A 25,131-nucleotide genomic window follows, 5' to 3' on the forward strand; every position below is an offset into this window, starting at 1 on the left:
AAATCCTACTTTTTATACTTAATAAAATCACCTTGGTTTATTAGTGAACCCAGAGTAAGTGACTAATACCTAGGGGAACAAACAGCTGTGCAAATCTCTCTGTCAGTGTGATAGAGCGCAGACAATTTATGAGTTTACCTGTATAAGCTTTAGACAGAGTAAAACAGATTTTTTCGAGATTTGGATCCCACTGGGAGCTGGGTTTCTGGGTGCTGGAGTCAGGTAACCTGGAGAGCTGTTTTCACTTAAAGTCTGCAGCTTTGGGGGCATGGCCTGGTTCTGTGTTGCAGCAGGCTAGCTTGTCTGGCTCAACAAGATAGGGTTCTGGAAGTCCAGGTTGGCAGGGAAAATGGGCTCAGAGATAATTTCAGCACATCAGGTGACAGTCCCAAGGGGATCCCTGTGACTGGACCTGTCACAAATGGCAACTGCCATCTTTCAAATACTGTAGCGCTAAAGGGAATAGGTCCAGACTCCACAATTATAATAAATACACAGGACCCTCGCTAGAACGCGGGATTTGGGATCCATGCACGGTACCGCGTTAACGCAGAGACCACGTTATAGCGGGGACTGCGTTAAAATGAATTCTAGTTAAAGTAATTAAATTTGGGAGCCATGGCCGTGACCGCATTATATGCGAATTCGCGCTATATAGTTCTAGTGAGGGTCCAGTGTACATAGATTTGTTGGAGATTATTTCTTATTTGTCATAGAATTGATGGCACTCACTGAGTTAGAAAACTGCAAAGTCACCTAAAGAATAAAGTGTTTGTCTTTTATGTTGACAATACACTTATTAGGCTCTGAATTTTATACATTTGCTAGAGTTAAATAATTTTAATAATTTGTTGGAACATGTATATTTTCAAGCCATAAAGCATTCTGAGGGAAATTTATGCAACGGCAAATCTTGAGTCAGCTGAAAATGGTGGGGAAGGATTTGATTATTGAGTAATGCAGGAAGAGGTGAAAGATGTCAACCAAAATATTTTACCCCCAGCTAAGAATTATTTATCCTATTGAAAAGCATAAAAAGGAGAAGCCAACTCAAGTCAAGCTCATCCTTTAGTTCCCTCCATAAACCCATGGTAAATAAATAAAACAGATTAGGATATATGCATTAGACTTTGGTTTAGAACTCCACTTTTCTATAGATTTATATTTTTTCTTAAACATTAATGAAACACTGGTAAATATATTGTTTTAAGATTCACAATCCCTAGAAACCATCATATGGAGTCCTCAATTTAAACTATTAAATTGTAAGTGCAAATAGCAGATACGATGAAGGGGACATAAACTTGCTCTATTTTTTTTTAAACTATTTTCTTGATGTTCAAAGTTTTATAATGTGATTCTACCTTTGTGTTCAGCTCCATGGTAATGATTGTATCAATAATATAGAAAGGGATCAGACAAAAAGCGGGACCACAGAGTACACACAGAAGTCTGTTTGGTAATATTGCATATATTTATTATAGTGTGACTCCCCTTGTTGAATAAAACAGGCTAGATTTTGGCTGAGATGCACACATACAGGCTTGTCATCAGCTCCACTGGAGTCAATGGAATTAAGACAATTTTCACCAGCTGAGGATCTGGCTCTGACACTTTGGGCCAGATCACAGCCCATGGTAAACACACTTTGTGTCTCTCCAAAAGCACAAAAGGGAATTAAAGCTGCCCTACCTGGGCAACTGAGGATTTTCTGGTGTGGGGGAATCCTTGGCTGACACAGAGTCAATATAGCAGGCCCTATATCACCTACTGCAAGGCCCCTGACATAGAGGGGATGTCCAGGTATGCTGGGAGGCCTGTGGCCAAAGCATGCTGAGCTCTGGCAACCCTTGGCTAGTGAAATGCCCTTGGAATCTATTACAAGTTGGCACAAGTAAGAGGATTGAGCTCTTCAATTCTAAGTCAATCTATCTCACGCTAATTTGTGTAAAACCTGTTGTCAAAATTTGCATTTTAAGGTAAAGTTCCAAAACTAACATTTTGCAGCAGCCGTTACACCGTAAAAATAACCTGTCATAATCCATACATTTTTCAGTTGACTGAAAAAATGATACAAGACAAAATGCATTCTACACCTAAATACATATCTAGTCGGCTAAGTAAAAGTGGCTCAAATATCAGAAGTGCTCATGTAGTAGCATTAACTGTAGGCACCAAAGTTTAAAAATTCTGGTCTGTGTGTATTATTTTTTGTGTAATACCAATCTCACAAATAGCCAAATGTGCCAGTCTGTACAGAACAATTACAGAACAGCTATACAGATGGTAAGGATCTAAACTAAATTGAAAAGGGCTACATTTTGCTCACTGTAGTCACACCTTGTCCCATTGACTTCACATGAACAGTCCCATTAAACTTACTTGCTTGAGTAAGGAGAAAAGGATTCAGGCAGCATAAAATAAAAATGTCAATAGTCTCTAAGGTGCCACAAGTACTCCTTTTCTTTTTGCGAATACAGACTAACACGGCTGTTCCTCTGAAATCTAAAGCTGCCATTTTGCCCTCAACTCACGTCATAATGCCCATCGCACTCTGTGGTCTCAAGTCAGTGAATGATCTTCTGCATTAATGCAACAGAAGTATAAACCTTGGAACCAATGTGCCAAATTCCTCCTAGGTCTAACTCCAGTGAAGCCAACAGAGTTACATTAGTGATGAAAATGATCCAATGAGACAAAGTGAAGCTGGAACACCATCATGTGGACACATATCATTTGCACTACAATTTATTTTGCAAAGTCACACACAAATTTTATAATACTAGTTGTCTCAGCAACCAAAAGTCTGCTAGTTGCCTCCCAATACATCCGAAAGACATGATCCCTGCCCCCAAGTAGCTTACAAACAATTTTATGTTCTGTGTTTGTAGAGCACCTAGTACAATGGAGTCCTGGTCTAGGTTTGGGGCTCCTAGGCAATACCACATCGCAAATAAACAATAAGTAAGACATAAATAGGGTGTGACATTGGCAGACCAGCCAACCTTTGTATGACCCATAACAACTTAACAAGAGGCATTTGCATCAAGACAATTCACATGTATGTGAATTTCAAAGAGATGTACTAGACTAGCAATCATCAACTCATTCATTTCTAGTAATAGAAGTCAAGGGTAGATGCTAAGTGTATTTATCTGATTACCTGTATCTTGTTAGAAGTTTAACAATGTAACCAAATGAACTGGTAGATGCTAATTCCATTTCATGTGTTAATTGCCTTAATTATGTATGTGACTGTGTCCCAATTAATCTTGAGATCAAAGATGTAAGATACTGCAGGAAACTAATAATATTATCTACATTGTCTTCAGCTTAACTATCTTAACTTATAATGAAGGACTGGTTAATTACCTCATGTGAATGAGTGTAACTAGTTTACCTGTGTATGCATAGGAAACAGAAGATTCGTTTCAAAGCAACAGTCCACTGGCAATCTGCGTTGCCTATTTTGCTTCGAGGGAAGGCCCTGCTGTGACAATTTCTATGAGAAGCCTGCTAGAAGAGCTATAAAAGAGAAGCCTCGGGCCTGATCCTGCCATCTCAGCTCTGCTTAAACTTTAACAGGGAAAGTATATGACATTCAATGGAAGTCTCCACGTAGTCGCCTGGATTATCCTGGAAATCTCAAGGAAAAACCTCTAACAGACTCTACACCCGAATTGCCTATTGGACTATAACCCACTGAACTGATTCCAGAGAGACTTCTACAAGCCAGCAGATATACATTGCTTCTATGATTCTGATCTATGAAAATTAAAAGTCATTTGTATGTATACTGACCTTGTAACCATTTATAACTCTCTTCTTTCTTTTTCCTCTTAATTAAAAAATCTTAGATTTAATTACTAAGGATTAGTTGTAACCGTGTATTTGGGTAAGATCTGAAATATTCATTGACCTGGGGAATAATGTGTGATCCTTTGGGACTGGAAAAACTTGATTTATGGTGAACAGGGTTTTAATGACCTTATACTGTACTAGACTTGGCTGTCTAGATAAGACCCAAAGGCTGGAATGCCTGAAGTGGACTGTGTTTGGCTTCTTGATAACCAGTGTGGTATTACAGAAGCTCTCTTGTTACTGGTTTGGTGAATTTAATTATAGAATAAACCACCAGTTTTGGGAACTGTCTGCCCTATTCCTTGCAGTCTGCCCTGAGTGTGGCATTCTCAGTGTGGCCCAGCCAGGCACCACGGTCCCATAGGGGAGTTACAAGAAAGGAGGGAGGAAAAGACTAGGGTGAAATCAGTACGACTACATTGTTGACCAGAGGAGGCTAGTGCAATGCATGATGTAGTACAGGAGGTTTTTGTTTAAATAAGTGAAATAAATTTCTTAACCAGAAGGCCAGCCGTCCTTTCAAACAGGCCTACTAGATTGTTTGAAAGACTCTGTACTGTTGTGACAAAAAGAGAATGTACATAAATAATTTCCTCTCTCCTGGTTTCTCTAATATAAAAGCACAGAATAATTCAACTCATATACGTACACACACAGCCATGTCATTTATACTCAAAGGAAATGATTTGAGTAGTCTCTTGGTCTTCCAGCATTCTGAAAATGGTTTTCCATAAAGTTATAAAAAAGCAGTAATAAGCCCTAGAACTCATCTAGTAAGCTTTATGTAAGTTTATCCATGATTAAGATGAGATAAATCTGCTCAATCCATTCTGATTCACTAGAGGGTGAATCTCATTCACAGGTTCTAGCAAGGAAATTATTTTAGTTGCCAAAATCAGTGGTTAAACAAATCTTTGTGGTATTTCAACATACTGTAAGAATATGGGGACTAAGCCCCAGAGGAAAAAAATACCAGAAAAAAAGAAGTTATCTAGGATTTTGAAAAGTTACCCAAAATTATCCATGTAAGAGTAGGTTTACCAAAGGTGTAAAAAAGAGACTTCTTCAAAATCATTTTTCCAGCAATCTTTTTAACAAATGGTTATTGCTTTTATTCAACTTAATAAAAATAGCATTAGCATCTAAGCACTAATTTAGAGACCACTGATATCCAAGGAACTCAGCAACCAAATATGTATTGTCAGTAGGAATTACAATTGAAGTCAGTAAAATTGGCTGGTAACTATTTTTTTCAGCATACATTGCTTTTCTTTTAGAAATATTTTATGGGCACCTTTCTAGAAATCTTGATAAGAGATTGAGCCTTTCCTGAACAGTTTTCAGTGTCCTTGGGTTGACAGACAAAATGATCCATTCTGGATTGTTTAAGGACAAAATAGCCCAACTGGAAATATTGAAAAGTAGAATAACTGTGTTCCAGTGTTTCTAGAATATCTTTAACATTAAAAGACCTAACATGTCCATTTTGGAAGACCTCTAAGATCCAAAAGATACCAAAAAAGTCTGATCCAAAGCCAATAGGAGTCTTTCTTTTGATGTCAGGGAGCTTTAGCTCAGGCTCTTCAGGTGCAAAAAAAAAAAAGATTGTCAAAGGCAAAATATAGAATTTAGGTGCCCATCTACAACGACTTTCGTTAGGAGATGGGTACCTAATTGCCCTTTACACCTTTTTAGGGCAAGTAGACACTAGAAGTGCTACAATGGCACAGCTGCACCAATGCAGCTGTGACACTGTAGCACGTCTGGAAAAGACATTCTATGCTGAGGGAAGAGAGCTCTCCTATCAGCTTAATAAAATCACCTCCATGAGAGGTGGTAGCTATGTCAGTGGGAGAGCTGTCCACATCGGCACATTGGTGCAACTTGTGTCGCTTAGGGAGGTGGCTTATTTGCACCCAGGAGTGACATAAGTTATACCGATATCAGTGGTAATGTGTACAAGTCCTTAGAAATCTCCCTCCAAATCTTTATGGGAATGGATGCATAGTTATTTTATGTCTGTACTTCTACCAGAATATTATTCACAAACAAAAAACCTGACAATATCCTTTTAATTCTCAATGTGATATGCAGTATGTATTATAGTTAGTTATCATTGCTTTTTCTTTTTTAAATGAAATCAAGAAAGCTGATTTATTTAATGTTATCAAAAGGGCTGAGGTAGTAAACTGTTACCCTGTAGATTCATCCTTGACTGAACTGAGATATATTGCATTAGGACTGCAGAGGAAATGAAGGGGATGTGGAAACTTTAACCAGACTACTTTGAAAACCACTGAATAAACACACCAAAACTGAATTTTAAAAGGCTCTTAAGGTACTCCTCCTTTCACCAATAAAAGGAGAAAAGAAGGTGTAATGCAGCAGAGTATAAACACATCATACTGTAGACAAAAATTTGCACTCTGTACATTATCTATTCCATCATGTATATATGATGTAGGGAAAGAAGCAAACATCTGGAATGTGCAAAGAAAGATGAAAGGAATCCAAATCCACATATCCTAAACTGAAAGGAAAATATTTACATCGTCTCTGTACTAGGGTAATCTTTTCAAACCCATTAACTCACTGTCTTGCCAAGTTAGGTGACCTCAAGAGTAAAGGCTATTCTAGCAATGGCAAGTGGTTCACCATTTCCTGAAAAAGATCATTCATTCTATAGATTATTCGAGCAGCACCAATGAAAGACAAGTAGTTGTGGCATGTGTATGATAACAACTAACAGGGGCAGAAGAAGGTTTGTCATTTGGTAGGGAAATGGAACTCTCCAGTAATATTGCTAAGATTTATGACCCCTTAATCAGCAGGCATTAAAGCACTGATGAGAAAAGAAGCAAAATACAGCCAAATCTCCATAAGCTTCCTTCTAAGCTCCTACAACCATAAAGATTGTGAAGTAACACAAAGACCAGCTACTTAAGAACTTTACAAAAAGATACTGGTGGCCCTGTCAGCTAAATATATTTTAAACACCCATTGATAAGTTTGGAACAGATAAAACCCTAATAAAAGCAAGCAAATCAGCAGCAAAACCAGGAACAATTATGTTGTTATAATTATATTGCTTTTCAATTTTACACTATTTTATTCCAATAAGCCATCAAACAGAACCCTGAATATATTTAAACTATTTAAAGTTTGCTTGTTAAGTGAGAGGCTGGCAAATGTAATATATAAATATTTAGAAACAAACTGTTATACTTAAGCCTTTCCAAAGCCTGCTATTTCCATGGACCATGTGTTTTAAAAGTTCCTCCCCTCAGTGTTATTTGTTATTTTATTTCTGTCACAGGAACATATTCTCCTAACAGGAAAAGATTTTTCAGAAAATTATCTCCCAGAAAAACAGAATGCAATAAACTTTAAAAAAAAATCAGCTCTAACACCACTGCAAACAGCTGTATTCTAAGCATTTGGGGATTTTGGATTAGTTACTTGCTAATCACATTCGGATAACCACATATTTGTGTTTTACATGTCCAATACATATATATATATGCGCCTGGGGATTTTCACTAAAAGAGCAACTCATTTTTATGCCTTTTTTCTAAGACATTTCCATATCCCTCTGGGAAACCTGAGGATTCCCATATTTATTCCTACTCCATACATCTTGCCCCCACCACTTTACAAAGCTGCATGTCACAGCCACTCTGATACTAGCTTGTTTAAACCAGGAACCTGGGTGCTGTCAGCTTGCCCTCCTCTCGTGAGGTATCACTGAATAAGCAGGCAGGCGCAGTCTGTACCAGCCAACTTTCTAATTGCAAACATAGAACACATTGCATTCTGGAACTGATAAAGGCATGGGTAGCTGTGGTGATGACCACATCTGAAAGAAAACCATGGAACTTCCTTGCCAAGAACAGATGGAAAAAAATCACTTTTGAAGACTGTTTACAAGACAGGAGTCCTCTGTGTGGCACAAACCTGACCTGGCCAGATGTGTTCTCCATTGAAAGAGAAGTGTCACTCTTCCCCCCCCCCCATGCAAAGCCTCCACATGGTTCTAGTTAGGAGCAGACAAGGGCTAGGAATTAAACCTGAGTTTACTGTGGTTAGGGTTCCGTGTTTGTCACGGAGATTGCGGAAGTCACGGATTCCATGACTATCTGCGACCTCCGTGACTTCTGCGTGTGGCTTACCCCAGGGCTGCCCAAGCAGCTGGCTCTGGTGCCAGCTTCTTAGGTGGCCCCAGGGACAGCCACTCCAGCCGCTGCTGGAGCGACTCTGCCACCAGCCACTCAGGCGCCCCTCAGCCAGCCACTGCTGGAGCAGCCCCGGGCCAGCCGCATCAGTTGCTGCTTGGGCAACCTGGGGCAGCTGGCCCCAGGAACTACCTGAGCAGTGGTCTTAGGGGTGGCCAGAACAGCTGCTGTTCGGTGGCCCCTGGGCGGCCAGAACAGCTGGTGCTCAGTGGCCCCCAGCAGCTGGAGCCACTGGCCCCGACTCCTCCCCCACCAGCAGTATCCCCCCCCAGGACGCCCCCCAGCAGTGACCCCCTCCAAGATTTAGTCAGGGGTATTTATAGTATAAGTCATGGACAGATCACAGGCCATGAATTTTTGTTTATTGCCCATGACGTGTCCATGACTTTTAATAAAAATACCTGTGACTAAATTGTAACCTTAACTATGGTTTCTGTCATACAGAATAAAATCTTTATGTCTGAATATGCATTCTTGTGTCTTAATGTCACACTAATTCCCATTGCTACATTGCAAGATATCACATTGTCTCGCAAATTTGTCATGCAATGTTTTACAATGTGAGAAAGTTAAATCCTACCTGAAACAATTCAGGGACTAAGGGCAGACTCACTGACATTGAACCGACAACAGTTCAACAACTTTTAGTGAGAATCAGTTAATGCAGAGCCCTACAATTAGTGGTGTTGCTAACTCAGAATTTTACGCGGAACTCTATGGCAATTTCTACTTCTAAAGCGGGAGGACTGAAGGAATCATTGTTCTCGCTTGTGCTTATTAATTAATGGTACTTCTGCAACTGCCCCTCACACTCTGCTGCGGTAGTGAAGCTGTTCATTGAAGTGTGAATTGCACAATCTGAAGCAGGGGCCACTAGGCACTGCTGCACTAGAAAATAATAATGATAATACTAACAACAATAATAAATAATGATAATACTAAGATTCCTTAAAGTGTGAATCTACTCTGAAAAGTTATTCCATAAAATAGTATTGTGGGGTCCCAGGTTTATTATTCCTCAGTTACTTTCAAATCAAATATTATCATCTTAGAAGTAAAAGGATGTGTTTTTTCTAACTGCCTGCCCTGCAAACTCAACCTAGGATCAGAAAGTTGAGCTGGGTTTAGGATTAGGATTTTCTCATTTGGTGATATAAATTAGCTTGAAGGGAGCTAGAGATGAGTGGAGAGGGAAGGGGAAGAAAAAGCACAGCAAGTGGTATAATGTAAATTAAGGCTTTGTTAGGATAAACTATCTCAGTGAAGAAAAGAACACAAGGAATGTATTTGCCCTCTACCCTTTTTTTATTCTTCAGTGTGAGAATACCATACTGGAATAAAATGAGAAGCTATATTCCAAAACAACTGCCAAGACTCCTCTACTGGCATGCAAATGAGGAAGAATGGAAGGATCCAGTCTTTTAAAAAAGATAATATAGGGCAAGACTCTTTGGCCTGCTCTGCCCCGATTTTGCATTTCTGGTGGCACAAAGGGAGCAGAAGCAGCCAGGTCTCCCTTTCCGAGGATTCCTCTGGCTTTGGCAGCCCCAGTGCTTGCAGAGCCATCATAGCTGGCTCCTACAGGTCTATTTCCTTGAAGACCCCAGTGTAGTAGGCATGTTAGGGTGTGGACAGATCGCACTGCACTTTAGCTATCCATAGTTGGTATATAGCCCGTATGTGGTCCAGAGGCAGCTAGCATAGGTAACAATAGCCTATGGGTTTTTTTAATCTATGCCAGAGTCTGTGCAGAACCAGCAACCAATTCCTTTTTGTCCCTCCTCTCAGTTGCACAGCTAGGAATCTGGCCCATATATCACAGGCATGATTATTTGTAATTACCTATATCTGCTCCCAAAGTACTTTGTGTGTTAAATCCGCTGAAGTTACTGACAAAATTATCCCTGTCAACTTTCCTACCTTAGTGTCGAAACAAAAGAACATGCTGTGTTCAGTTCTGTGTCACATATCGCAGAACGAAATTCCAGCTAAATCCCAAAGTCCAGTTTTTTTAATTGTATAAGCAACAAGTTGTGGGTTTTTTTATATACGAAGTTGAGCTTCCAATGATAGCTTAGTTTAGAAAAAAATCTCATTTTGGCACGCACACTGCGCCAACGTGATCAGGAAGTGATTGAAGGAGTATAAATATGGACTGTCACAATATATTTTATAGTCACTTTCCCATACTTTAAATTACAGTTCTGTTTTCTGGACTATAAAATTATTAGTGTAATTAAAATATTAAATCACAAATCCAGAAGGGCCTACTACTATATACTCCTGTAATTCAATCATCACTGTTTGCTTTAGTATATTTTAGGTTGCTTCCTGGGCCGTATCAGCTATAACAAATGCACCTTGAAGAAAGACGGAAATCAAGAAAGTTTTAAAGTTCAATGAGATGCCTCATACTGTCCTGCTGGTTGAATATAAATTATGTAAGGAGCACCAAAGATAGGACTCTGTATAGAGACCACCTGTTGTTCTTAACTAAACCACTGATTATAGGATTCAAACCCTGTCTTACATTATTATTTTAACCTCTGGTTTGCATTGAGGTGGATAATTCCATTTAAAACACAAACGAAAAACAGAGCACAGAACCAGATATGAACAGTTTTTCCACACAGTCCTGAAGAACCTAAGTTCATATTTTTTCAATTCTGAACATTATATGGCATTGGTGACAAAATACTCCTAGATGAGAATACTGGGGACATTCCGGTAGTGTTTTTCACTGTAGTTTTCTACTTGTGTTTGTACATGCATTTCTTAACATAGTCCCATGGAGCTGCCCTATTTATTTTGTGAGACTGTCATCAATTTGCTCATTGCCCAAGAGCTTTGCAGACAAACTGAGCCCTTCGTGAGGGAGATGGTTGATTGTATCTTTCCAGAGAGATAAAACTGGAAATTGACAGGAAATAGCGTGCTTATGTATATAATTGAGAACTAAACTGTGACTGCTCCAGTACTGGGTCTCTCAATATATATCAATACATGTAATAGAAAAGGAATACTTGTGGCACCTTAGAGACTAACAAATTTATTTGAGCATAAGCTTTTGTGAGCTACAGCTCACTTCATCGGATGCATTCAGTGGAAAATACAGTGGGGAGATTTATATACATAGAGAACATGAAACAATGCTTAATGTGAGCTATTACCAGCAGGAGAGCGGGGGTGGAAAAACCTTTTGTAGTGATAATCAAGGTGGGCCATTTCCAGCAGTTGACAAGAAGGTCTGAGGAACAGTGGCGGTGGGAGGAGAATAGTTTTACTTTGTGTAATGATCCATCCACTCCCAGTCTTTATTCAAGCCTAAGTTAATTGCATCCAGTTTGCAAATTAATTCCAATTCAGCTGTCTCTCATTGGAGTCTGTTTTTGAAGTTTTTTTGTTGAAGAATTGCAACTTTTAGGTCTGTAATCGAGTGACCAGAGAGATTGAAGTGTTCTCCAACTGGTTTTTGAATGTTATAATTCTTGACGTCCGATTTGTGTCCATTTATTCTTTTATTCTGGTATATTTTTGATATTAAAATACTCTCTGGGAGCCCTTTTCATAAGCCCCCATCAGAATTAACATTTTCAAAAATGAAAACATTTAACATTGGTTTTTGAGTTGAAATGCTGATGCAACCGTCAATGTTTCCTTTTCTTCGGGATCTTAAATATCACGTCAATATAGTGTCATCGATCTATTCAACAGAATTGGCCTGGCTACGTAGAGACTGTCCGGTTTGACCAATGTACATGGCAGAGGGACATTGCTGGCACATGATGGCATATATCACATTGGTAGATGCGCAGGTGAACGAGCCCCTGATAGTGTGGCTGATGTGATTAGGCCTTATGATGGTGTCCCCTGAATAGATATGTGGACACAGTTGGCAAAGGGCTTTGTTGCAAGGATAGGTTCCTGGGTTAGTGGTTCTGGTGTGTGGTTGCTGGTGAATATTTGCTTCAGGTTGGGGGGCTGTCTGTAAGCAAGGACTGGCCTGTTTCCCAAGATCTGTGAGAGTGATGGGTCGTCCTTCAGGATAGGTTGTAGATCCTTGAGGATGCATTGGAGAGGTTTTAGTTGGTGGCTGAAGGTGACGGCTAGTGGCGTTCTGTTATTTTCTTTGTTGGGCCTGTCCTGTAGTAGGTGACTTCTGGGTACTCTTCTGGCTCTGTTAATCTGTTTCTTCACTTCAGCAGGTGGGTACTGTAGTTGTAAGAACGCTTGATAGAGATCTTGTAGGTGTTTGTCTCTGTCTGAGGGGTTGGAGCAAATGCGGTTGTATCGTAGAGCTTGGCTCTAGACAATGGATTGTGTGGTGTGATCTGGATGAAAGCTGGAGGCATGCAGGTAGGAATAGCAGTCAGTAGGTTTCCGGTATAGGGTGGTGTTTATGTGACCATCACTAATTAGCACCGTAGTGTCCAGGAAGTGGATCTCTTGTGTGGACTGGTCCAGGCTGAGGTTGATGGTGGGATGGAAATTGTTGAAATCATGGTGGAATTCATCAAGGGCTTCTTTTCCATGGGTCCAGATGATGATGATGTCATCAGTGTAGTGCAAGTAGAGCAGGGGCATTAGGGGACGAGAGCTGAGGAAGCGTTGTTCTAAGTCAGCCATAAAAATGTTGGCATACTGTGGGGCCATGCGTGTACCCATAGCAGTGCCGCTGATTTGAAGGTATACATTGTCCCCAAATGTGAAATAGTTATGGCTGAGGACAAAGTCACAAAGTTCAGCCACCAGGTTTGCCGTGACATTATCGGGGATACTGTTCCTGACAGCTTGAATAGAGACTGGGAATGGATGGGTTATTACACAAAGTAAAAATATTTCCCCCCCAACTGTTCCTCAGACGTTCTTGTCAACTGCTGGAAATGGCCCACCTTGATTATCACTACAAAAGGTTCTCTCCCTCCCCCCCACTCTCCTGCTGGTAATAGCTCACCTTAAGTGATCACTCTGGTTACAGTGTGTATGGTAACACCCATTGTTTCATGTTCTCTATGTATATAAATCTGCCCACTGTATTTTCCACTGAATGCATCCGATGAAGTGAGCTGTAGCTCACAAAAGCTTATGCTCAAATAAATTTGTTAGTCTCTAAGATGCCACAAGTACTCCTTTTCTTTTGCGAATACAGACTAACACGGCTGCTACTCTGAAACCTGTCATTACGTGTAATGACATCTAGGAGATTGAAGGTAATTCCTTAGCAATTCTACATACAGGCTGTGGGAGAGTTTCCCAAAAGAAATGGTGGAAGCCCTATTTCACTCTTACTTATAGAGAAGAGATGAATAAAAGAATACATACATATGAAATAATGAGTGGCTTAGAGAAGGTATAGTTGTTGCTCCTATTGACCATTTCCCATAGTACAGGAACAAAAAGACTATCAATGAACTTGAAAGGCCACCATTTCAGAACTATATACAAATACTCAACCTATGGAGCTCATTGCCATAAAGTATCATTTAAGGCCAAATGTTACAAAGGATTCGAGAAGGATGAGATATTTATATGCATAATGGGAACATACACAGGTTAGACAGAAAATTTAAGGAATATAAACCTTCCTGCTTCACTACATAAGCCAATCTCTAACAGAAATGGCTAAGAAGGAACTTTGCCTACAGACAGTTTAGTTTATAATTGTCCACTGTTGTGTTTCTTGCATTTTCCTCTGAAGCATCTGATTATGATCATTATTATAAACAGGATATGGGATTAGACAGACCACTGCTCAGCTCCATTATGGCAGTTTCTATGTTTCTATGTTATCTGGACAAAATACTCAAGAATATACTGGAAAGAACAAGCACGTAGGGAAGTGGACAAGATGACCTAGCTCTGACTACAATGATTCTATAATAAAGTGAAACATTATAAATAATTGAAAGGCAGCCAATTTAGAAACAGGCTTAATCTTGTTTTACCTGTCAACTAATGGTTGCTTTAGAGATGGAGTAGTAAAAATGCCTCAAAACTATGAGTCAAAAGCTGTGTCCCACATTCCCCAGGCCAGTAGGTCCTTAAAAACAGCACAATACTATGCTGCTGCTATGCAAAAGCAGAGAGGCCAGGCAGTGCGGGAGGGGGGGGAGGGAATCATGACGTGGAACTTTGCTGTCCCTTTCTCAGCAGCACTGTGGAAGAGTGAATTGGGGATGCAGTGGGAGTGGATGCGGGTGGGAAAGGCAGCTCTCTAGATCCACAGACCTAAACACATTAGAGACAGCATACAGGGCCCAGCAGCTATGACATAGCCTAATGGAGAATAGTAGGGTCAGCAGAGAAGCTTCAAGGTGACTTTTTGTCAATCCACTGGCTTGGAAGAGGAAGCTTCCTTTCCTCCAAACTCTCTTAGACCCCAGATCCAAGTATTCCCCATCCACAGATGTTTTCTGCATTCAGGGCTCTGGCCCCCCTTGGCCAGCCATCTGGTGGGGTGAAGAAGAGCAGACCCTAGAGGTGGGGCCGTCTGCCTGAAGTAGACACTTCCCATATTTCAGTCAGGGGATACGGGGGAGTGGCGGAATCAATAGGATGTGTGTATGGGGTAGGAGAGTGAGGTGTACCTAGACACAGGTGATCTAATCAGACTCTGTTTTCAGCTTTGACTCATGATATCCTTTTCTTTCTGCTGTCTGGCTGTTGCTTCAATCGCCCACCTTTCACCACAATTCCTCCCCTGCTAGCCTCACTTCCCCTACCCTCTATGTTCCTCTCCCAGTCTTGTCTTCCCTCCCAACTACCTCCTCACATTTCCTGACTCTTCCTGCTTCATCTCCCTGTCCACTTACATCCTCCACCCTCCCTCTTGCTCCAACCTATTAAATATACATATATGTAAAAATGGGACAATAACATGATAAACACCAATCATCACCTGACAACTTGCTTTTTACGTTACATCCTTCTTCCCTATTCTTTGTCTGCTCTGTCTAGTTAGACTGATTTTCCTGGCAGGGACCACCTATTCTTGCATGTTCATACAGTTCCTAGAGCACTTAGCACAATGGGGCCCTTAGCCTGACCATTCCCTTTAGGAATTGTTGGAATAGAAGTTTAACAAATAATGAGATCTTCCCTACTTCAGGTATCATAAAATGTTTAGAATCTTAAGGAAAACATCTAATTTATTGCTACACCTTATATATCTCTAAGGCCAAGTATAAGTGATAAACAAAGTCAGTAGTTTGACCTGCTATAAATAAATCTATGTGAGCCATTAATAACGTTCTACACTCACATCTCGTGGAAGTTGAAGGACAAGAATGGCCAGGATGGTCTCTCAAAAGAAAAGAAAATACTAAACAAATGTTGACTTGTGACATATTTCACTTCCCCTACACACCATCGCATTACCAGTGCAAAAAGACTGCTGAACAATACAACACAGAACAGCATTTTGTCTTGTTTATATATGTATATGTTTATGTTTATATCTAAGACATTCCCAACAACCACTGCAGGTCAATGGGTACATTTTTAGAGCAGGTAAACAACTTATAATGGGAGTTGCACTCCTAGCTCCCTGTGGATTATGCAGAAAACTTACCCTTAAAGTATCAATGTCCTAGCACAACATTGCAATGAGTCAATTGGCTAGTTATCAAACAGCAAACGCCAGCAAATTTCTTTTCCAGTCTTATAAGCATCTCCAGAGTATTTCTGTTGCCAGCTAGTAGAACAGTCTGACATTAATGTATTAAAAGACTAGATCATTTCTTGCCAAGTTGAAGACATTTCAAATATACACCAAACTATTGCTGGTTATGTATTTCCATCTTGGCATGAATGAGTGGGCATCAAAATTTGCTGAAAAGTGAAACATTTTATTTACAGCCATTAATCCCCCATATCTGGTTTCCCACCCCAGGACAGCACATGAACAGAAGCCTGTTTCAGGGACTAAATTTCAAACTGCATCACAGAAATATCATCAAAGCAAAAATGTAAAAATTGTTGGTGTCGGATGCTGAAAAAAATGTAGACCAAATACTATTCTTGCTAATTTGCATATTCCCCCCACCCCCAAAGTATGGTGTTTTGGTTATTTTAAACTGTTAGTAAATATGTAATTCTACATCATATTTTGGGTAAATGTGGTGATTTCAATATTAATCACTAAAATACTGGGAAAAATAAAGATTTTAATGTAAAAGTTATGTCCCAGAAAGTTGATAAAAGCTCACAAAATATTTAACATCCTGGAAGGGTTTTGCAGTTCTACCATAAAGAGGATTGACTGACATTTGGTACTCAGCCTATCAGGGGCACTGGGAAATAATGTAGCCCCAAGACTTTGATCTGAGATCTTTTGGTTGTATTGCTCATTTATCTGAACTTTAAAAAAATATTTAAAACTTTGAAGAAAAGACATTCCTCCATTAAATTATTCTCTGAGTGGTCTCTGGAAAGGAGGCACAAGGATCTGCCAGACATTCAAACTGCTAAAATCACCAAACATCACTCATGCATCTGTCCCTATATCCACCCAATATCAGAGAGAAAAGTCTATAGGATGGTAAATTATAGATAAGACTCATATCTTTCCTCATTAATATTGCAGTGATTGCTTAGAGGACAGCAGACAGAGGAAGAGAAGAAGCAAGGTCAGTCATCCTATACACAGGGTACACACAACATAACCGGTATATCTTCAGGTTTAATTTAGGGTAAAACAACAGTTCTGCCAATTAAAAGAAATTGTCCTTCCCTATTTAGGGAGAATATATGTGCCTTCTGTAAGACATGCAAAAGTGTTGAGATTTTAAATATATATGAATTTGCTAAACAAGGATGATACCCACAAATGATAATCTTCTCTCCTTTATTTTTTCAAAAATCCAGTGCTCTTCTGTTTGCTGAGGATGGTGCCACAGTTGGAAATTTAGGCTCAAATGCAAGTCCTATTGAAGTCAATGACACAATTCCCATTTACTTAATTGCAGTTGGATCAAACCATTAGAAAAAGAGCACACTAAATGTTTACAGGGATTTTAAATTTAATAATCTAATAAGTGAACTCACAAGGGTTGCCTAGACTAGGAAAAGAAGTTGAGACTATGTTAGGGTTATCTTGGGGTTACCTTTTCCATGTACAAACATGTTAACATCTTGCACCTCAATTTAGCTGGTCAAGAACAGTGCTGGAGTGAGCTTTAACCAGCTAGATCAAGGTACAAGTGTTAACCTGAGTCTGCACTAAAAATAGGGTCAACCTTAGGTCAAAGGTAGCTAAAATGTGTTAGCTAGCCCCAACCTAACCTCAACTACTTCACCTATTCTAGACAAATCTTTAATGTGATGTTACTACAGGTTTTGCATACCAGACGTCCTCCTAATTTGGTGTTGTGTATGAATTCTTATGTATGCCATTGCTTGAGACATTTAAACAAAACTAGACAAAATAATAGAAAGTATTTTGTAGGGAACGACCCTTCACTCAGAGTGGGGACTAGATTAGATGTAAATACTTTACAAAAGAACAATAATTATCTGCTAGTGATGGAGCAATGGAGATGTGACAGCAATTGAATGTTCAGTATATGCCTTATACTGCATATATCTCCTATATATTTGCAATAACAGCATTTTAGTAATCTAGGTTTAAGAGAGACATAAAAGAAGGGAACATCTTAACATTGTAGAAGGATGGACTCAATTATCTACTTGGTCTTTTTGATCTCTACCTACTATACGTGAAGAACTAAGCTCATCCAGCCCTTCTTTCAGAAGAACATGGGGACAGAGGACTGGAAAGGAGCTCCTGGATCATCGAGTCCAATCCCCTACCGTTGCAGGCCACCCAGTCATATGGCTCTGTTCATAAACCTATCAATCTCCACCTTAAAACTCATTAGGTTGTTTGCTCCCACTACTCCTAATGGAAATCTGTTCCAGAACCTCATTCCTATGGTGGTTAGAAACCGTCTTCTAATTTCCTGCCTAAATTTATTCATGGCCAGTTTACATAGCCCAGAATTTGGAAATTCAGACATAAGGTATGGTTTAAAAATGACTCAATGAAAGAAGGCCTATCTTCACAGAAGAAGCTCCAGCATTAGTTCAATTACATTTGGCGGAAGTGGAAAAATTATAGATGGTTTTATGGCTTTGTATATTTTATTGCCTTGGCGACTTCAGTTGTCCAAAGCATTTCAAGAAAACAGGAATGTCTGGGAATTTTTTCCCTCCATACCTCACTTCTGGCATTTGCAGTTAAAGGGAAGGGAGAAAAAATACCATATTTCAATCACAGATAAATACTGTTGCCCCTTTTTGACCCAAATGGCTAATCAAAGTTTAGGGCTCTGTGGGTTTTCCAGTCGAGAGCAGAAATTGATCGTAGCCAGGAATTTCTTTGATGCAATCCTGTTTATTTACAAGGAATGTACAAAATCTTGTATCTCTGAATACATTGGAGCCAAGAACAAAAAGGAGCAGTTTCTTAGTTTACCAGCCCTCTAAGTTCCTTTCGCCAACACCATAACCAAAGGCACTCTGTCAAGCTTGCTTTAGGGTCACAGTGTGCTTACAGGCTCCTGCTTGGCTTTTTCTTGCCTTTTTTCCTCTGCCTCTCTGTGACCTCAGGACAGGCCTACACTTAAATCAGGAGTGCAGCTGAGCCTCTATACTGCTTCCGTGAAGACACTACTATGCCAACAGGAGAGCTTCTCTTTCCAGCGTAGTTAATCCACCTCTGTGAGAGGCAGTAGCTATGTAGATGGGAGAACCTCTCCCATCGACATAGCACTGTGTACACTATAGCTTAGGTCGGTATAACTGCATCGCTCAGGGGGTGTGGATTTTTCACACTCTTGAGTGATGTAGGTTAAACCAATGTATGTTTATAGCGTAGACCTGGTCTCAGTCTCTTTGTATTCTCTCACATACTCACACATACCTACCCAAAACAACATTCAGACCAAAAGCTCCTGGGTGGTTTCTCACACACCTTTTGTCTGAAATAAAACAAGTGTTAGAGCTACACCACTATGAAGTGAAGTGAACCAAAAGGTGCTGTTAAACTGTCCCTATTTCTCACTATGTCCATGTACACTGAAGACCAACACTTCATTCCTTAGATAAAATTATCGCCCCCACTGAAGAAAATGGGTGTTTTGCCATTGACTTCAGTGGTACCAGGATTTCATCCCTCAGGTCTTGAATGAAAATGGAAGAGTGGCTTTATATTGTGACTCTTTCCACTTCATTTTGGAGCTGACAGCTGCTAGCAAATATTTCACTCAAGAAGCATGCAGAATAAACCTAAAATGCAGCTCATTAATAAGAAGTGCCCATTCATGGGACAGTAACTTGTACAGTCGATCAAACAACGTCACATTAAATGTGAAAGTAATGCAAGATAAACTAGGTAGAAAACACAAAATTAGTTGTCCTGTGCTACAGTATTTCAATTCAAATAGACATAAATATCTCAGACGCAAAAAGTTGTGGTTTCTAGGGTTGTTGTCCTACTCCTGATGTTTTTGTACCTGCTTAGAAGAAAGAGCTCAACACTTTAAAATCTGTGTGTGTGATCTGATGGATGTTTTAATCCACAGACAATAACATTGCCTAGGCCTCAGTAAGGCTTTGGCTTTGGATGTGGTTTTGTGAAAGGAACTTTGCTAACACTTAGGGTGATACAACCTGTATTTCACTGGTGATTTTTGAAACCTGTCTTGTTCAAAGTTGGGTAAAGATGAAGCAAACTCTGGACTCTGAGATTGGGAAGTCAGGATGGGAAGAAAGGTTCTCTCTTCCCCATGGCTGATCAGGAGTCCTTGCAAGAGTTTTAGCTCTTAGAGGGGAGATCTGGCAATCTGAGTTTAGAAGACTGTTCTCTTTGGACAAATCTACAGGGCTTTGCATGCCAGGACAGAGGCTCCTAAATTAAATGTCACACACTTCACTCCCTAAGGAGTCATCAATCATTCTTAGAAGAGCAGAAGGAGTACCCTCCTTGACACATCTCCTTCCTCAGATCAATGAGGAAAACAGAGTATACTCCTTCTACTCTTCTAAGAGTGATTGATGACTTCTTAGAGGCTGAAGTGTGTGACATTTGATTTCACTTACTGATAAAACTGTGTGCTTCTGAACACCTTCTTGTTAATGTTTTTAGGAGTCTGAGATATTTACTCCCTTTAACATTTTAAACAAAGCTCCATTGTTCTATGATTAATGAATTTGTGACAAAAGGCGAAAATATATACGCAGATTTTATATGTGACTACGTATTCTATATTGCCCAACATTCTGACAACATCATCAAATAAAAGTATAGATTAATCAAAGAGGATACAGTGTAACACCGCCAGATGTGAACATTGGCATTTTAATGGAAAAAGTTCTTTATGCAGAAGATTATTTTCACTAAAACAAAAACTGACATAATACTCTACCACTATACTCTATCAATGCTTGCTTTCCACAAAACCTAATGCACTAGTTGATCAGCATCTCTTACAGTCCTCTTACAGTCCTCTTTATTTCAATTTTACAAATAGAGGATGCTTCTGTTGTTGTTTTCTTCTTCTTTCTCTTGTAGGAATGTATTTTTTGTCTGACTTATTGATATACTGAAAGACTACAATTAGCATATTTTTAAACTATGGTCTGATCACCATTTTTAGTTTGTACCTTCTCAAGCATGGTTATTATTCCTCTGAGCATAACTTTTTCCATTTTATTATGTGCTGTAGTACTAGAGGCTCTATTAAATAAAATCCTTTAATATCGTGTAAAATAGATATACTATTATGCATTATTCATTTATTTTGCCTTTAAAACTGATAAAATATTAAGGGTTTTTTTTAATACAGCTATTTTTCCTCTATTTTAAATTATGATTTTAAAAGAGGAACTCCTGTTCATTATTTCATTATGTGCCATGCTTATTTTCTGTTAATTTAGGGCCAGATTCCGATATCCTCTCTCATGCTGAATGCTACCTTCCTTACTGCACAAGTACTCCAATTGAAGTCAACAGGAGTATTTGTGGAGTAAGGAAACAGTAAATCAGAATCACTTGAAAGGCACACCTTATCAACACCTCACTGCAAATAAAGACAAGAATCAGCAATTTAGCTGGTTGTATCTGGGAAGACAATACACACACACTAAAGGCATGTCTACACTACAGACATTACGGTGACATTGCTAAGGTGCTACAGCTGTGATACTGCAGGGTAGAAGCTCCCTACATTGACAGAAGGGGTTTTTCTATGTAGTTAACCCATCATTCTGAAAGATAGTAGCTAGGTTGACAGAATAATTCTTCTGTTGACCTAGTCATGTTTGCACCGGGGCTAAGGGTGTGAAATTTTCACAGCCCGGAGGAACGTAACTAGGTCAACCTACTTTTTAAGCATAGGCCAGGCCTGTGAAACTCTGGGTTTGCCTTGTATTATTCTGTAGACAAGTATTGCTTCCCAGGGTGGGTCAGCTCTTTTCACACAAGACTAGTAGACGCTCAGCTGACCAAAACTATGCATATAACAACAGGTAATATGAGAACAAGTAATCTGGCCTGGCTACCAGTCCTGTCCGTTGCTTCTCCTGACCTCAAGCAACAAGTTGCCTTGCAGAATCTGCTCCTTAAGGTAGAAGACATGCCACATCTATCCTGTTTAAAGATGTGTTTAATGCACTGAGCCACTGTCTCAGCTCAAGGTGCCCCATTTGGACAATTACCCTAAGGAACCTCAATATCATCTCAAGGTGACATACTAGGTGGCAAGAATAAGCTTCAGACATAGTCAATGCCTATCTCGGAAGAAAACCAACAGCCCAGCCCTCTTGTTTTAACCTTCTTCGCAATCTCTGGGTAAAGCTCAATCAGTTCAGATGTGGACTGATCAGATGTGCTGCTAATGACTCTAACCAAAGGTTATGGAGCACTATTTAAAATGGGGGGACATAGATTTGGATTTCTCTCCACATACACTTGACCTTCTCTTCCCCCCTCAAGCCCCCCTCCCAGCAGCCTCCTTACCCCCTTGGCACATGAGGCCCTATGTTTGCCCCCTCCAAATTTCAGTGAGTAATGCTGCAACCTGGGGCACAGAATTGCAGCGACACTCAAGTTTGGCCCAGCCAAGTAGTGGTCGGGCCATGGCCTAGGAACCCGCCAACTCTGTGTCTGTGGGCTTGTCTACATTACCCACAGGATTGATGGGTAGCGATCGATCCAGAGGGGGTCGATTTATCGCGTCTAGTCTAGATGCGATAAATCGACCGCCGAGTGCTCTCCCGTCGACTCCAGTATTCCACCGGAGTGAGAAGCATAGGTGGAGTTGATGGGGGAGTGTCAGCTGTTGACTCACCGCAGTGGAGACACCATGGTGAGTAGATCTAAGTAAGTAGCTGAAGTTACATAACTTAGCTCGATTCCCCCCCACCAGTGTAGACCAGGCCTATGACAAGTGGAGTCTTCGTGGCTCCCATTTGCCACTGTGGCCAGATAGAAGATGTAGGCCACATACCTGCTCGCTGTGCCCATAAGCAAGGGGTGCTTGGTTCCCTCATGGACTTGCCATAATACCGTTCCTGCAGTTACTGAATAGTTAAGACACTAAGGCCTGGTCTACACTGGGAGGGAGGGGGATCGATCTAAGTTATGCAACTTCAGCTACGTGAATAACGTAGCTGAAGTCGACATACTTAAATCTACTCACCACGGTGACTTCATTGCAATGAGTTGACAGCTGACACTCCTCTGTCGACTCCGTCTGCGCCTCTTGCTCCGGTGGAGTACCGGAGTCAACGGGAGAGTGCTGGGCTGTCGATTTATCGTGTCTAGACTAGACGCGATAAATCGACCCCCACTGGATCGATTGCTGCCCATCGATCCTGCGGGTAATGTAGACAAGCCCTGAGAAGAACATGCTTGACTTGATTGTCCATGCAGATACAATCAAAATACATAGTAAATCAAAATAACAGTATCACAATTTACCCCAGAGAAAATGCTGATTGGAAATATTAACATTTTAAAATAGGAAATTAAGAAATTGCAATAGTATTTAGGTCTTCAAAAAGAAAACTCTCCCTGTACCCTTTTAATGAATTCAGCCCTCATCAGAAACCAAAGAGAGATTCCTGCTCTGTATATGTCACATTAATCAAATTTTTTGTTTGTTTATGATTCAAAACAATGGCTCAGTATTTGCCAAGCCTTGCTTCACTTTGCTGAGGCCTTGTGCGACAAACAAAAGCATTGGTTATTTTGATTTCATATTTATGTGCTGCTTGAATGACTTATAAAACCTGGGCTCATTCCCTTAATGCAAATAAGAGATGCACACTACCTTCAAACACTTTTAATGGAAAAAATAGATGGGCACAGACTCTTTTGCCAAATTAACTGACCTCTGATCACATGATTACAAAAAGATGGTGTTATGAGATGTTCTGGCACTTTTCTCAGAGATGATGAAATCTCCATTGCCTTTTGAAAATTATTACAAAATGAGCACTGTGTGAAAATATAAAGAATGGGATTAGCCTGAAGATACAACTTTTAACGTAAATTCTAATATTTCAGAAAAAAAAAAGTAGCCCTGAAGGTGCTCTATTACTAAAACCAACATGATAGAACATCATCAGATAGCTGATTTATGCTGAAGACTATAATTTTTTCTTAGTCTTAGCACAATTTTATATCAAAAGACTTCTAATACTACAATACTTTCCTGGCACTGATTCTAGAAATTCAAGTCTCCTGGCACCATTTTGGACATATATTTTTGTACACAATTACTTTAACTCACCCACTTTTCTTCAGTGCTTATAAATTAACATTTCAACGCAGACATTTCTCATCTTTCGAGAAAAGTCACAGAACATCACTTTGCTGTCTATAAAAATCTTGTATTTTTTCCTTGACAGTTCTTTTCAAAATATTCTAAAGGCACCCTTGGACAGTATCTTCAAAATACTTGTAACTAATGGGAATAATGACACAGATATTACATAGGTACTATAGTTAATCTTCACAACAATTAATTGGTAAAACTCCAATAAATTCCCTATGGTCTTTTCTCCCTCATTTTCCATTTTGGTAACACACAACTTCAAGTATTCAAACGTGATATGGATTCTCTCCATTACAAGCTGTACTTTTTCCCTCAAATCTCCCAGTGACGTCATTGTCTTATTAAAATTTCTATCCTGGAATGCAGGAGATGAAGAGTCTCCCAAAATCATCATCATTCAGTGAGAGTTCATAAATCAGTTGGCAGCAGGTGTATGGACATAGACAGTTCCCAACTTCCTCTTTAGAACAAATATATAAGAAAGAAGGAAAATCCAGTACTCTATGGAAACTGATTATTTCACACCATCAGACTGGGTCAGTCAACAAGCTAACTCCATCCTTAGTGGAACTCCAATGATCTAGCTTAATTTATGTTTAGTTTAAAAGTAGTTATCTTATGTTTCCTTTTAAAAAAATCCTTATATTATCTTTCAATGCTTAATTACACTAAAAAAACTGTATTAAAAGAAAAGTATTAAGCTTGAAAAGTAAAGCACTCAATAGTTAGGAAATGCCAGAAAGAAGGTTGCCTATGCATATGAATTATAATTAGAGCTGGCTGGGAATTTTCCAACTAAATAGTTTTGCAATTCATCAAAACAAAACCTTTTTGCGGAAGTGTACCAGGGTCAACAAATGTTTAGCTGAGAAAGGTTTTGCAGGTCCAGGATGGAATATATGGTCAAAACCAGAAGAAAAGAGCAACCCATCCACCACAGAATAGCTAATAGTTCAGCGGTTGGAACTCTCCTCTCGGATGCGGAAAACCCACGTACAAGTCCCTGCTCAGACCAGGGACTTGAAATGCAGGTGAGTGCTCTAATTATGAGACTACTGGCTTTTTTGGGATGGGTCTCTCTAAACTTTTTCCATTGGAGCTGTCCCATTTTGTATAAATAATTAAATATTCATTGGAGCAGGGACATGAACCTGAGTCTCCCACATCGGTGCCCTAACCACCAGGTCATATAATCAATG

General features: G+C 39.8%; 1 protein-coding gene across 10 annotated transcripts in view; it reads right to left on the bottom strand.

The window, feature by feature from the left end:
* FHOD3 (formin homology 2 domain containing 3) overlaps positions 1-25,131 on the bottom strand; it is a 611,695-nt gene that overhangs the window by 295,668 nt on the left and 290,896 nt on the right. The window lies entirely within an intron of this gene.

Source organism: Caretta caretta, chromosome 2 (genome assembly GCF_965140235.1).
Source record: "Caretta caretta isolate rCarCar2 chromosome 2, rCarCar1.hap1, whole genome shotgun sequence".
Taxonomy (NCBI): domain Eukaryota; kingdom Metazoa; phylum Chordata; order Testudines; family Cheloniidae; genus Caretta; species Caretta caretta.